The sequence below is a fragment of the Sinocyclocheilus grahami genome, unplaced genomic scaffold, assembly GCF_001515645.1.
Source record: "Sinocyclocheilus grahami isolate Dianchi unplaced genomic scaffold, SAMN03320097.WGS_v1.1 scaffold94.1, whole genome shotgun sequence".
Lineage (NCBI taxonomy): Eukaryota > Metazoa > Chordata > Actinopteri > Cypriniformes > Cyprinidae > Sinocyclocheilus > Sinocyclocheilus grahami.
Window position 1 is genome coordinate 1,369,727 of NW_015505273.1, and position 15,904 is coordinate 1,385,630.

General features: G+C 38.1%; 1 protein-coding gene across 6 annotated transcripts in view; it reads left to right on the plus strand.

Moving 5' to 3' along the window:
* The window catches only part of LOC107587591 (synaptotagmin-2-like), a 61,280-nt gene that overhangs the window by 25,723 nt on the left and 19,653 nt on the right, over positions 1-15,904 (plus strand). The window contains exon 1 of one of the 6 annotated variants that reach the window (XM_016275430.1): positions 13,239-13,533. The exons of the other annotated variants lie outside the window; for them this stretch is intronic. The gene's annotated coding sequence lies outside the window, so the exon portion shown is untranslated. Of the gene's footprint in view, positions 1-13,238; positions 13,534-15,904 lie in introns of those variants that run through there. 6 annotated transcript variants of the gene reach the window in all.

Consider the following 15,904-nt stretch of genomic DNA (forward strand, 5'->3'; position numbering starts at 1 on the left):
ATCAGCTCATGGGGAAATATGAATAATTAACCATAACTAGTTATCCCATAAAGACTCATGGCTGTATTAGATCAAAAGGGTGTTTCTACTAAATACTGAGCAAAGGGTCTGAATACTTAGGACCATGTGTTATTTCAGTTTTTCTTTTTTAATAAATCTGCATAAATGTCAACAATTCTGTGTTTTTCTGTCAATATGGGGTGCTGTGTGTACATTAATGAGGAAAAAAAATTAACTTAAATGATTTTAGCAAATGGCTGCAATATAACAAAGAGTGAAAAATGTAAGGGGGTCTGAATACTTTCCGTACCCACTGTATATGCAATCGTGCTGCAGGTATCAGAAGTTCTCACACTACATGCGTACCGAACCCAAGCCCAACTGAACCGCGCTCTGGCCCACCTCTTCCAACCGAGCCAGGGATGGCTAAACGAACCGCGCCCAAGCGCACTAGTCAAACGAACCGGGCTTTGGTGGTTAAACGCGCTCGGGCACGGTTAAGATTGCCTAGTGTGAGTACACACTTATTCTCTACCTGCCCGCACTCGCCCATCAAGTGTTGTCCCACATCGCACTCTGTTGCATTGGGTCCCGCGATAGTGCAGGTCTCTACTCGGAAGGTGCCTATTATAATGTTATGATCGAGGCTCTGGACTCTGAGCATAACTTGTTTTTCTATAACAAACTATAAAATATTTTCTATAAAAACATTAATGCCCTGGCAGTGGCAAATAGTTTTGGTTTTATATTTAATTTGTAGCAGTGCGCTGTATACTTACCTCGGACTTGTGAGCGTCAGCCTGGGATGTTTCCAGCGTGGCTCTCCGCGCTCTCAGCTGGGTCTGCTTTGCCACCAGGTCCCGGGTCTGCTTCTCCACGGCCTCCAGCTCGACCTGCACCGAATGCAGCTCGAACGTGTCCTCACCTGCACTCAAAGGTAGACACACATCCGCCATTAAAGCAAGTAACAGTGAGTAAAACAATGGTAATGTGTGTGAATAGAGTATTAGTGTAAGCGAGATTAGCGGCAACCACGCTGGCGATGCTAGCGGGCTATATGCTAATAGCGGACTCGGAAGTCAAAAATAGAACTAGTGATAACAAGGCGCTCTGATTGTTTTTGTTGTAGAATACGATAGGGGATATATTCACACGTTATAAAACTGAAAAAGGATGGTGTATAAAATTGATTTTAAGATAAAAAATTAGACGACAAAGAATTAACTTGACGGAGCTCAAACTCAAACCACACGGCTGCAACAAACAGGAAGTGACGTAATCAAAGTATAGCAGTACTTTTAAATGAAAAAAGTGCACAATACACTACTTTTGAATTCATTATTGGTTTTTGTGCATAACAATGCGATTAATCACAATTAATCGCAGAAAACTATGTGATTAATCGCGGTTAAAAAATTTGTATCATTGCCCAGCGAAATTGAATAGATTTTTATATTTAATAAAGGTTTATTTATATTTACAAAGTCAAAGCTAAAGTGCAGGGATGACCGCGTTTTCTCAGTAGCTGCCCCCAAACTGTGGAATGCTCTACCCTTCAGTATTAGATATGCATCGTCGCTATCTGTTTTTAAATCCAAGTTGAAAACCTATTTCTTAGATTTAGCGTATTATTTTTAGTCATTATATTCTATTGTCTTGTTGTTATGTCTCCTCTATTTTCTTGTTTTTTCTTCTTTTGTGCAGCACATTGATCAACCTACGTTGTGCTTAATAGTGCTATATAAATAAAATTGACATTGACATTTATAGATTTCTGTTTATAATATAGCCTATTTTTGATATATTGAATTACAATAAATTTTATTGTGGAAGAACACTTAATTTGTATTGTTGTTTATTTAATATATTTTATTTGTTTGTTTATTTAATCTGAAAACAATGTGGTGGACATTTTGTGGGAAAATTAAATTTTATTGATAGTTGTTTTAACTAGGGCTGCACGATATATCGTTTCAGCATCGATATCGCGATGTGCGCATCCGCGATAGTCACATCGCAGGATGTGCGATGTTTAGTATACTGATCGTTATATTTATACTGATTGTTTTCTTTGCTCACACACAGACACCACGTCTACACCGGACGCGACAGCTGTACAGAGATACTCCATTTTAAATGCATTTAGTAGCAGAGCTACTGCACTTGATTTTCGGTGTTGGAAATCCATTTATCCTTTGTTGAACTTCCACGTCTTAACAGGGGACGGACTCTGGTCGGGCTCGGGCCGATAATTCTGATAAGCTGTGGGACTAGGGCCGGGCTAGGGCCTGAGCATCATATATTTGAAGCCCGTGCAGGGCTCTAGCCTGAACATCTTCAAGTGAGTGGCGGGGCAAACCGAAAGTTGATGCCGAAAGTCCAGCACTCTCCTACCTTCACTGCTGCGACTACTCTTGTTTGTATGCGTTCCTTCGCTGGCATTTTCCACATTTAATTTTTCTCCCTTAATAACAAATGTGTCCATTCTGGCCAAATCATTTATGTCCCCACGCATCATGTACGTCGTCACGCGTTGACGTCATCAAATTGTGATCGGTTCGTGAGATCGGCCAAGTGTAGTGAGTACAGATCGAGTCATAAAATGTGATTATCGGCCAATACCGATCTCCGGCCAATCGATCGGAGTATCCCTAGCAATCATGTACAGTATGTGGAAAATAATGTTTTTTGAACCTTGAAAGGTTATAATAAACTCTTCTATATAAATTTCATTACACCAAATACACAAAATAATGTGTTCTTTTTAGCAACATCATATGACCCCTTTAATTATTAATTGTTTATTTGTTACTCATGCTGGACTATTGAATTTCCTCTTGTTTGACTGTGTACTGAATTTCTTTGAATTGTAATTCAGTAAATTCCTCCTCCTGTCATCATTTCAAATTCTAAACATCCAGTGGCTTTAGGCAAGTAAAACTCAGATTCACCCTAACAAACTGAAAGGGAGCCAGTTCTTAATTTCTGAGCATTGCCCTTAGAATCTACCGTAGTAAATTCCAGCATACCTCCTTAACCTCCATGTCAGGCAGTTTGTTTTAGACTCCTGCACAGTCACTGTTTTACAAAAGCAGTAGTTTAAGGCCCTTGTTTGAGTCGACATTAAATATTCACACCGTTTTCTAGGCTGAGTGAACTTGTGTGTTTGTTTTAAACAATTAATATGTATGGGCATCTGCTGGTTTGTGAGTGTGTGTGAATAGATTTCAGGAAGATCAATAATTCAGTGCATCCTCTGCCGTCCCAGCTACTTTTACAGTGACCTCTCCCCACAGCATCTTTATACGTATACTGTATGTGCCACACTACCAAACCTATGATTCACAGGTAACATCACATTCATACTCTACGCAATTATGTGAGCACAAACTATTCTAGACACACATCGTTGACTTCTGAAATAAGAATGTTATAAGAATAAGAATGCTAACAGATAAATCTCTCTAGGTATATTTCTATTAAACTAGGTATAGCAGGTATTTGATATATCTACTGATTCTTCTACTGTCAGTTTGAAGGGAATCTTGCTGAGCAGGTTAGTTAAAGTTAGTTAAACTCAGCAATTTAAAAGCTAGTCATACCTGGATAACAACACATCTGTTTTAAAGGAATAATTCACCCAAAAATGAAAATCTACTGAAAGTGTACAAGATCTAGATGAGTTTGTTTCTTCATGGGAACCGATTTGGAGAAATGTAGCATTCCATCACTTGCTCACCAATGGAGTCCAAACACATCTTAACATCTTATGAAGTGAAAACCTGCATGTTTGTAAGAAACAATTCCATCATTAAGGCATTATAACTTAAAAAAGTTGCCATCCTATTTACACAAGAACACATTAAATATGTAAAACATTGCAAAGCATTGGCATCTGCATACTTGGAGTATGTTTTTGTGCTTAGTATGAGATACTACATATGCAACATCTGTCTAAACACTAAAATACACTGAACAAAATTATAAACGCAACACTTTTGTTATTGTGGCCAGCCTAGGGCACACCTATGCAATAATCGTGCTGTCTAATCAACGTCTTGATATGCCACACCTGTGAGGTGGATGGATTGTCTCGGCAAAGGAGAAGTGCTCACTAACACAGATTTAGACAGATTTGTGAACAATATTTGAGAGAAATAGGCCTTTTGTGTCCATAGAAAAAGTCTTAGATCTTTGAGTTCAGCTCATGACAAATGGGGGCAAAAACAAAAGTGTTGCGTTTATAATTTTGTTCAGTGTAAGTTCAGAACTGTGCAGGATATCTTCCTGGACGTTTTGCTGCAATATACCTGCATCATATGTCCTGTGGGCCTGAAGGAATACTAAATGTTTTATTAGTAGTGCTGGTTGGGGTGACTTTTGATGGTTATAGATTTGAACAAACCGCTAACAATACGTTTTATAGTATTGTGTGTTGGTATCATTTGTTCTACAGTGTAAAATTATTATGATTCACCTTTGCCTCTTTTTTGTGTACTTTATGAAACACAGGTAGATTCTGTGTAAACTGGGTTTTGGTAGTATAATCACGGTAGGACTTGATGCCTGAACCAGAAAATTCACTGCCTAAGGGCTTCTGAACTAAACAAATTATATCAATTAATCCAGCTGAACTGAATGTAATTGCCTTGGTGAGTATGATGGATGAAAAGCATATTGTTTCCGCTTTCCCTATGAGGAGTTTGGATGTTTTTATGCTAAAATATTTAGAAGTTTTGTGCACACTCACACACAACAACAGCTTACTTTTGACCTTTGCTTAACATGAGTTAGTTATATTTACTAATCTAATGTAATGCAATACTTAACTTTAATTTAAAGGGGTCATATGATGTTGCTAAAAAGAACATTATTTTGTGTATTTGGTGTAATGAAATGTGTTTCAAGGTTGCAGTTTAAGGTTCAAAAAACACATTATTTTAACAGAACATAAACCTGACAATAAGATCGTTAGGCTATCTTTAACCTATATGTATAACAGTTAGCCTAGTTGTAATCTGATCTTCTAATCTGACTGGACAAGAGACTTTCTATTGATATTTCCACCTGCGCGCGTTCTAGACGGGCTGTCAGTCAGTGCAGTTATGGTGTTGTGCCACAAGGTGGTGGAAAGGGACTGTCATTCAACTACACGTTCAAAAACGCTGATTCATTAATTCAAAGAGACGTAATGAAACACGCTGTTGAAATCATTTTAACTTTGAGCACCACTTTAGAAGGCTCAGCTGACCAGCTATGCGTCCATGCTAAGACAGAGAGTTCGCTTTCCTTGGACATGACAACCTATTTTCACAAATATATATGACTCGGCCTGGAGGACAGACGCAAGTAATCGCACGCGCTCAGTCGATCTCTCTCTCATTCACTGTCTGTTTAGGCTTGTTAAGTGCAAATCTACGGAGCCTCTGTACAAATCAGCATGGTACACATTGTTATCATTACTAACTTGTTTAATATTCAGTCCACATGCATGAAGTGTAAAACGAGAAGGGCATAACCTTATGAAAAAAGAAAACATGCAAAAATCACGGTTGCTGCGGTTCTTGCATTCCTCTGTGGTTTACTCGTCAGTAGCGCGGTATTGCGATATTGTGGTTATCGCGACAGCCCTACTGCACACATCTGAATATTTGGGTTGAACTGTTCTGGAGTGTTGTAAATACAACTTAACCACTGATTTCTTGTCGTGTCCTCTTTTGGAAGGCCAAACAAAGTAGTTTCGCTTTCACAACGAAACACACAGCGTCACACACGGCGGGCTAGAGTGAGCAGAGGCCAGAAGCCTAGAGTGAGGAACTGCCGGCAAGCTTGAGTGAGCGGAGGCCGGCTTGAGTAAGCGGCGGCGGGCGGGCTTGAGTGAGCGGCAACCACATGTGACGACATATCTCTTTGGATTTGAGACTTTAGTCTTTGCAACTTTACAGATCTTCTTTATGCACCAATAGCTTGTAACACTCCAAAGAGAAAGGAACAATTGAAATCACATCATATGACCCCTTTATCATGTACATTTTATGCAGTATTAAAGGCACAATATGTACGATTTTTTTATTAAAATATCCAAAAACCACTAGATCAGTGTTATACATTTTGCTGACTTGTGTACTTACACTATTCCAGATGTTTCGAACAATGTTTAAATCCAGAGAAATAAGCAATTTTAACTAGTGACACGGACCGTTTCCATAGTGTCATTGTGTTCGCCTGCCAATGACGTCATTACCCCTCAATTTCCGGTTTAGTTTTGTAGAAAATATGGAAACACCAAAGACGCTTTAATATGTTATGCTTTTTAATAGACCGGTGACGACCGCACAGAGTAGCATTATAACAGAACTTACAAATGTATCTAGAATGATAAAAAAGCGCTGCTTTACCCCACATACGCACGACCAGAAGCAGCGGAAGCGGTCGACTGTGGCATAATTAAAGCTCCGCTGCTTTCCAGGCATGTGTCACGCTCGTTCAGCGGCCTCGTTTCGCTTCGATGGCTTTCAGCCTCACCCTGCTTCATTCTACTACGTTAATAAATCATTAGCTCATCCATGAACATGATTTCTGCCCGAGCCCCGTCGGATTGCATCGGCTGTGGGGATGAAGACGACAACTCCCATGATTCCACACTCAGTCACGGCGTCATCAAACTACGCCTTTGCCTCTTTGTTTATTTTGAATATGCGCCCTCCAGCTGATAAAATTACATATTGTGCCTTTAAATAATATTTTAATTAATATTCATGCCTGCAGAATTTCAACGTCCATTATTTGATTTTTACCTTCAAAACCTGCAAAAGTGCAGATTCCATTTGGGATTGGTGATGTGTTATTTAAATGCAACAGAAACAAGTGGAGTAAGAAAATGAGATTTGCTGCAGTTTGTATCTCCTATGTTGTCATGCCATAATTAGGAAACATCCTATTCAAGATGGCAGACTTTATGGGGCTTCTAAGTCATTCTTCCCCAGCTTGTGTCTGATTGCACACATCACCCAAACGCTCCAGCGCAGCCATAAATCCACCCAGCTCGGGATAGCCATTCTGTTTCAGCGTATAAATCATGTTACAATCAGTGAAAGAGGTTCTGTCGCAGTGACAAAGGTTTTTTTGTCTTGGTCATGAATGGAAATGTGGTTGTGTTGAGTGAACCATGAGAGCAGAAAAATCTGGTACATTATCATGTGTAAGTTCAGTTTAATTATTGACTATATTAGACCTGCACTGAACAGATTATTTCCTACAGAATTATGCAGTTTTTCCACCACATTGATTTCAAATATGAGAAAGAGTGCAGAATCTGATGTAATTGTACTCTTGTCAGCGTAAGTGTAAAGTCATTTCATGACCAAATAACTGGACAATGGTCAACTGTGTGATGTAACCATACCTCGCTATCTTGAATGGAATTAAAGATAGCACTTGAATCTGTGACACTTACTGTTAATTCATGAAGTCACATCTTCCTGTGAAATCACAGGCTTCTCTAGAGCTAAAATTGGGACATTTTGTACAATTTTGGGTTAATTAAATGGACTTGAGCTGCTAGATTCATGTATTGTTGTCTATATAGGTCATTTCTTGTGCTGGATGTAGGTTAGATTATTGTCAGGAAATTCATGTCTTCCATCAGGGACTTGAAAGCCTGACATAATGATCTTTATAACGTCTACAGTGATAATTGAGGGTTATTGTATTTCCTGACAATTAATAGCCTTCACTAACCGTTGAGTAAATTTTTATGAATTTAATATTGACTCACTCAGATTGGTGATTCAGTTTGGTGCACATACTGTACATCAGGTTTCATAGAAAAGCAGTTCCTGGAAGTGCTGCTCAGGTTGCATGGGTTAAGACTAGGCCTGTCGCAATAATCAATATATCGACTTATTGCACAATATACTGTATGTACATGACCTCAATAATTTTTGGTGACGCAATATATTGCCCATTATTTACATAAAAATTAATGTCGCCATGTTTTTTGCATTCCACTTGCGCCAGTGTCTTTTGCAGCTTCTCGTACATAACGTGGTGTAGTCGGTGCTAGTTCAAATTTTAAAAATGCTTCTACAAAAAAGTTTCATCTGCAGATATGTTCTTGTTTAGGGATCTGTGCCTTTGTGCATACAGACATCTGACTGCTAAGGGTCAGCAATACAGTGCACCCTTAATTTACAGAGAAACGAAGGTCCGGGAAAAGTCTGTAGATGGAAAAATCTCCATACAAGCTATTTGAGAATTTTTATTTTTTTCCTACTTGTTACTTTGCACTTTTTGTTAGAAAATGCTTATTTACTATTTATTCAAGTTTTTTAAGGTTATCTAATATTTTGATACTTTATTTCCATGATCTAAGTATTCTTAAGAATTAAAAGTTTGTTGTCATTTGAAAGTGTGTTAGCCTTCTTGCATTATTATGCTTTTATATTATGATTATATATTCAGTGGCATAAAATGGTCTTGAAATGACAATAATATTGTTTATCGCAATTATTTCTGGGGCAATATATCGCACAACAAAAAGTTGTTATCGTGACAGGCGTAATTAGGACTGCTGAATCGGGGATGACAGATCCCATCTGGCAGGGGCCGGCTGGGCTGTGTTATTAATGCATGGACCCAGGCCACCTCAGCACTTATTACATGCACACTAGAGTATTCACGTACAGAGCATTTCCCAAAAACCAACGAACTGAGGTTTCATTAAGTGGTAATAATGTTAATAATGCTATATATTGGCCAATATGGGATATTTGCCATTTTAAGATTGTTTTTAAAAAAAATTATTGCAGATAAATACAGGCATTTATTAATCTGCCTATACTTGACAGTTTTTGTGATCACCTTGGCCAATTAACAGAAAGGTTGTGATCTTTTTTTTTTTTTTTACTGAATTTAAAATAAAAGTTTGTTTAATTTTAACAATTTTTTTGTACACCTCATACTAGGGTTGGACGATGTCTACAAAATTGGCATCGGACGATGTCTACAATGAAACATCGCGATGGACAATGACATCGGCGGGGGCGAGCGGGGGGAGGGGTGTGGGGGTGGAGTTAGGGGGTGTGCCTGAAGCGTGAATCCTTATAAGGGAAAACACGATTCCTAACAACGTGTCTACACCGGATGCGAGCAGCGCGGCGTGACAAAATACTATAGAACCACTGATCTATAATAGAGATTTATTATATATAGATCAGTCTATAGAACTCATTATAATCAGTGATGCTGTCTACACTGGATGCGACGCGACATGACAATTCTGCATTCTATTTATGACCTGCTTACACAAATTTCAAATGATTTTCAACGGTCGCTTTGTTGCGTCCAGTCAGACTTTAGCTGATGCAATAAATGCCTTTAGATTTAGCTTTAGCTGATGCGACAAATGTCACGTCCGGTGTAGACACGGTGTAATGGTTGCCTGTTACATTACAGTACATAAAATGTCACTTACCACATACACAGAGAGATGACTGAGGACGATGGCGAATGATTTGCAGATCCTCAGTACCACTGACAAACATATAATCTTGTAAAATGTGTGGTAAATACTGCCACTCCATAGTATAAACAGAGTACATGCAATCACGAATCTCGAAAGTGAAACTAAAAGCGATTGTGCTTTCAAAAGCATGATGCCAGTTTCAATGCCAGGTATAATAGCGGCTCCCTGATGCCGAAATATATATGTAGTATAATTACCCAATTATATAACTGCGAGGAAAATATTGAAATATATATTTTCCTCCCATCTCGCATTTATTATATTTATTAAAGTCTTTATTTTAGTACTTAAACTTTACCTTATTTCACTTCTCATTTCTGTTTTTGTTTTTCATCTGTTTTTTCCGTTTTAATTTAATATTTATGTTTTGTTTTGTTTCAGGTTTATTTAATTAAAAAAAAATAATTTACTTATAAAATATAATCTCAAAAAAGAATTTTACTATGGTTAATAATAACAGTTCTATTTAGTTAATGTCATTGGCTTTGAAAAAAACAGTATCGGTTGACCTCTGATGTGGGCATTTGCTGGTTTTGTTTTTCTCTAATCTTCATCAGTGCTGTCAGTGCTCTATTCCCTCTTCACTCGAGCCAAGGCTTTTTTCCCATCATTCACTCTCTCTCTCTGTCTGTCTATCTCTCTTTCTCTCTCCCTCTCTCTCTCTCGCCCCGCTGTTAATTTCTCTGAATAATCAGTATTGACATCAGCTCTATTGCTGCGCTGTCAGCTCTCTATTGTGGGGAGATCACAGGGCACTGCAGCCTACTGGGCAATGAATCTTTCATTCATATCCATCTATATTCATGCATATTTTTTTATTCACATCGCGATGGACAATGACACGGGGGGGGGGGGGGGGGGGGAGGGGTGTGGGGGTGGAGTTAGGGGGTGTGCCTGAAGCGTGAATCCTTATAAGGGAAAACACGATTCCTAACAACGTGTCTACACCGGATGCGAGCAGCGCGGCGTGACAAAATACTATAGAACCACTGATCTATAATAGAGATTTATTATATATAGATCAGTCTATAGAACTCATTATAATCAGTGATGCTGTCTACACTGGATGCGACGCGACATGACAATTCTGCATTCTATTTATGACCTGCTTACACAAATTTCAAATGATTTTCAACGGTCGCTTTGTTGCGTCCAGTCAGACTTTAGCTGATGCAATAAATGCCTTTAGATTTAGCTTTAGCTGATGCGACAAATGTCACGTCCGGTGTAGACACGGTGTAATGGTTGCCTGTTACATTACAGTACATAAAATGTCACTTACCACATACACAACAAATTTCAAATGATTTTCAACGGTCGCTTTGTTGCGTCCAGTCAGACTTTAGCTGATGCAATAAATGCCTTTAGATTTAGCTTTAGCTGATGCGACAAATGTCACGTCCGGTGTAGACACGGTGTAATGGTTGCCTGTTACATTACAGTACATAAAATGTCACTTACCACATACACAGAGAGATGACTGAGGACGATGGCGAATGATTTGCAGATCCTCAGTACCACTGACAAACATATAATCTTGTAAAATGTGTGGTAAATACTGCCACTCCATAGTATAAACAGAGTACATGCAATCACGAATCTCGAAAGTGAAACTAAAAGCGATTGTGCTTTCAAAAGCATGATGCCAGTTTCAATGCCAGGTATAATAGCGGCTCCCTGATGCCGAAATATATATGTAGTATAATTACCCAATTATATAACTGCGAGGAAAATATTGAAATATATATTTTCCTCCCATCTCGCATTTATTATATTTATTAAAGTCTTTATTTTAGTACTTAAACTTTACCTTATTTCACTTCTCATTTCTGTTTTTGTTTTTCATCTGTTTTTTCCGTTTTAATTTAATATTTATGTTTTGTTTTGTTTCAGGTTTATTTAATTAAAAAAAAATAATTTACTTATAAAATATAATCTCAAAAAAGAATTTTACTATGGTTAATAATAACAGTTCTATTTAGTTAATGTCATTGGCTTTGAAAAAAACAGTATCGGTTGACCTCTGATGTGGGCATTTGCTGGTTTTGTTTTTCTCTAATCTTCATCAGTGCTGTCAGTGCTCTATTCCCTCTTCACTCGAGCCAAGGCTTTTTTCCCATCATTCACTCTCTCTCTCTGTCTGTCTATCTCTCTTTCTCTCTCCCTCTCTCTCTCTCGCCCCGCTGTTAATTTCTCTGAATAATCAGTATTGACATCAGCTCTATTGCTGCGCTGTCAGCTCTCTATTGTGGGGAGATCACAGGGCACTGCAGCCTACTGGGCAATGAATCTTTCATTCATATCCATCTATATTCATGCATATTTTTTTATTCATCCTTTTTCCTATTGTCTGGACTCAAATGAGCTCAGGGAACTCTTCTGCACAGCACAGGATCTGATTAGTAGTGGTGTTGGCTATTGCTATTACTGCTCATTGTAAATAGGGATTTGAGTGTTAATGTCGGCATGTAACTCATCCTGTTTGTTTTACAGCCATGAATGACACCTCAAATTGTGCAGTTTGTTGACAAAGAGTTGTGAGTTATTTTTTGAAGAGATCAGTAAAATGTTTGCCTAGCAGATGAAAAAACTGACAAAAAATCCCCTAGAAACACATTGAAAAAGTGACACAAGTCATATGTAGAGACAAGAATATTACAGAGATTTTTTTTAATGTAAGACAGTAAGGCACCACCTAGCAACCAGTCAGAACACCCTAGCTACCACCCACAACTCCCTAGCAACTATCCAGAACACATCTGTCCACAGCATCCTAGCAGATTGTGAGTGATGAGTTTTGCACAGGAAAGCACCCCTCAACAACAATTCTAGCAACCACCCACAACTCCCTAGCAACCATCCATAACACCATAACAGCCGTCCACGACATCCTAGCATCATGTTTGTGAGATTTGCACAGGAAAACACCACGCAACAACCACCCTAGCTCCCTAGCAACACAATAGCAACCACCCACAATATCCTAGCATCATGTTAGTGAATTTTACACTGGAAAGCACTAATCAACAATCACCCTATCAACCACCCGCAACACACTAGCAACCACCCACAACTCCCAGCAACATAGCAGTGAGTGTCACTCAACAATGTAAAATATAATAATGCAATAAAATATAAAAGCTAGTTTATTTACCTATTAGTTTAATATTTAGTCTCTCGTGCAATTAAAAATCTTGCCTGCCATTCAGCCAATCATCAAAATCAGTTTGCCCCAGGAGCAGTTTGTGTTTTAAAATGCGACAGAATACAGCATTCCTGGCTCACATTACAGGACTTGCTGTAACTGTGGCTATTTTTATGAATATTTCCATAACAATGTGACCCATAATGTGAAGACGTCTGGCCAAATGTCAACAGAGTTGACAGTAACCATGCCGCACATAGTTTAGATTTCTTCATTTTGTTTTTCCTCTCAGGATTGTGTACCACACATCTCCTGGTTTATTACGGACCGGCCCCTAGAGACTTGCATGAGAAATTGCATCGTATTGTTTTGTTATTCTGTTTCCCTCCCACATGCAGCACAAGTTTCACTGCACACCTGGGCAGTTTCCCCCTGACATTTCAGCAGCCAAACCCGCTCAGTCTCCCCGAGGAGGGGACGGTTTTACATATTGATCAGTGGAGATTGTCCTCCACTAGCGGTTCAGGGCGTAGCACACTGCATTCGGCCGAGTGTGAGCAGAATCCGTAACGAGAGAGAGAGCGAGAGACAGCGAGAGGACAGGAGGAAAGATAGTAACGCTAAACAGGACAGAAGAACAGAAGAGAGTTCAAAGGTAGTGATAGAGCGACTGTAAGGTAAAGTTGAAAGAGGGAGGTTTGTGTCTCATGAAAGAGCGGGGAGTGTGCGGCAGCGAGACTCAGACTGTACTGCAGTGGGGGGACTGCAGCTTGTGCGGATGCGAGGGAGATCGTGGGAAACGTTCTGCTGCTCTCCTGTTTTGGAAGGGTGGCTTCGTTAGGGAGGACAGAACTATTGCCTGGTAAGGGCTTTCCCATTTCTGCAAGACCCCACCTCCCCGTTTAACTCCATCCAAAAAGCATGCTAACATTTTTCATGCTGTTTAATAGTTGTTTGCGAGGACAATAGCAGATTGTTTTCGTTTTGCCTGCTGCATCATAGAGTTTGCATTCACTCCCTGATTTCAGAAGCGGGACATGAATGCATGAAGCCCTGAAGATCAAGTTACTTCATGTAGAATCTTGTGTACAAGATGTACAGAAACCCACAAAGACAGCCATGTCAATTGCTAGTCCTAATGTATTCATATATTTGAGTGAAAGTTGTTTTTACCTTGCTGAAATTATTTCCACATTGGCCCAGACTGGTTTATGTTAGTGCTGGTTTAGCTAATTAATTCTTAAAAAAAGTTTTTGTTAAGGTTAGCTGTATTAAACCTTTGAAAGATGGCATAGACACAGTTTTGAGCTGTTTTCTGCTTTGTTGTCTAAGTTTGGCTGTACAAAAAAAAAAAAATGTACGTAAATGTTTTGGATTGGCAGAAACTGTGATTACAAACTTTGTTTTCAGTACAGCTGGTCACAGATGGACACTGCTGAACTTATTTTATTGTATTTATTTATTTAGTTTTCTGTACTGCCGGTCATGAAACGGCTGGAAATTTATGTATGTATTTATTTATTTATATTTTTGATCACACAGTTTTCATATATTTCCTCTCTCTTTTTTGAACTTTTTCTGTACAGCTATTCATGGACTGACACTTTCTTTCTTTTTCTTTCTTATCACAAAGTTTGCATATTTCCTCTAATTTTTTTTATGTTTTCTGTACAGCTGGTCATGGACTGACACTGCCGTTTTTTTATTTATTTATTTTATTTTATTTTATGTCATGTCCTGTCCCTAAACGTCATATCGAACAATGTTTTTTCTTTTTTTTTCCTTTTATGTAGTGTTCGTCTAAGTAGGCAAGCACTACATATGGTAGTGACCAGCTGTGCTGGTTAATTCAGTTGCTTTGCTGGGTGATTGGACTGGCTATTGATTTTTCTATAATCTGGCCCTTTTCATGATTTGCAGGACTGTCCGTCACAGATCTCCTCAGGAGAAAACCCTTTCCAGATGTTCCAGAAACAGATGCAGTTTCATTGAGATGCAGTGAAGAGTTTGAGATCTCTGAGATAGCCAGGCTCTTCGGTACAGATGGCATTGCCAAGGGTGAAGAGACTACTGTAAATGGATGTTATCAGGGTTGCGTTAGGATAGCTGTCATGCTAGCGGCTGTGCCAGTGAAGCAGATATGACTATCTGTCTCCATTCATAAGATGAGATGTTTATGAAGATCTCTGGTTGTGTAAGGATGTTTCTCAGGAGAACGCGAATGCTAACAGGGTCTTTAAGGCAGTTAAGAAGTACATATAATAACAGCATATCAATGACAGGACACAAAATTTGTAGTTTGAGCTTTAGCTATAATTTGATTTGCCTTACGGTAGATACAATTTCTAACCTTATTGATTTCCTCATGGATTTGTTTCTCTGGTTTTTCCACACCAACAGAAGCAAAATCTCACTCTGCACTCTCTAAGTTCTTCTGTTTCCAGGTCGGTTGTGATCTAGATGAATGTATGTCTAAATCCAGTGTGTGTCCCCGTCGCAGACACACATTATCAGGGTGAAACCCAGTGCGCCGACTGACCGCATATCCCAGTTCTGTCCGATTGTCTTGATTGCCCTTTTATAGCGAGCTGTAAAATGATTCCTCTCCACAATTCAGACAGATCACATGTCCAGTGTTCAGCCTCTGCAGACCCAACATATCAGTATAGATTTATGTGTATATATCAAGCTTCTGGCAGTGCATTCATACTATAATTTTTAGCAGTATCTGTTTTTCCCGGATTTGTATTTATGGATGAAGGGATCGATAGACAGATTTTATCAAATAGTAGTATATATAAAATAAATTTGACTATCCAGATCAAAGCCTACAGTATAAACATTTTTTCAAATTTTTTAAAATATTAAATTTTAATATATAATCAAATAGTTTAGTCCTAAAATATATTAAAGGTTTGTGGCTGTGTGAATCAAAACTTATACTTAAAAAAAAAAAAAAATTTAAATATAAAATTATAATATGTAAGCAGATTTAAGATTTTTTTTTTTAATATAACATATTTATATATGTAATGTTATGATATAAAAATGTATATATATATATATATATATATATATATATATATAATACTATATTAGTATATAATGTTTAATACATAATATTTTATTATTAAAATATATAAAAGTTTGTGATTGTGAATCAAAGCCTATAAATAATTGTATTTTTTTAGAATATATATATATATATATATATATATATATATATATATATA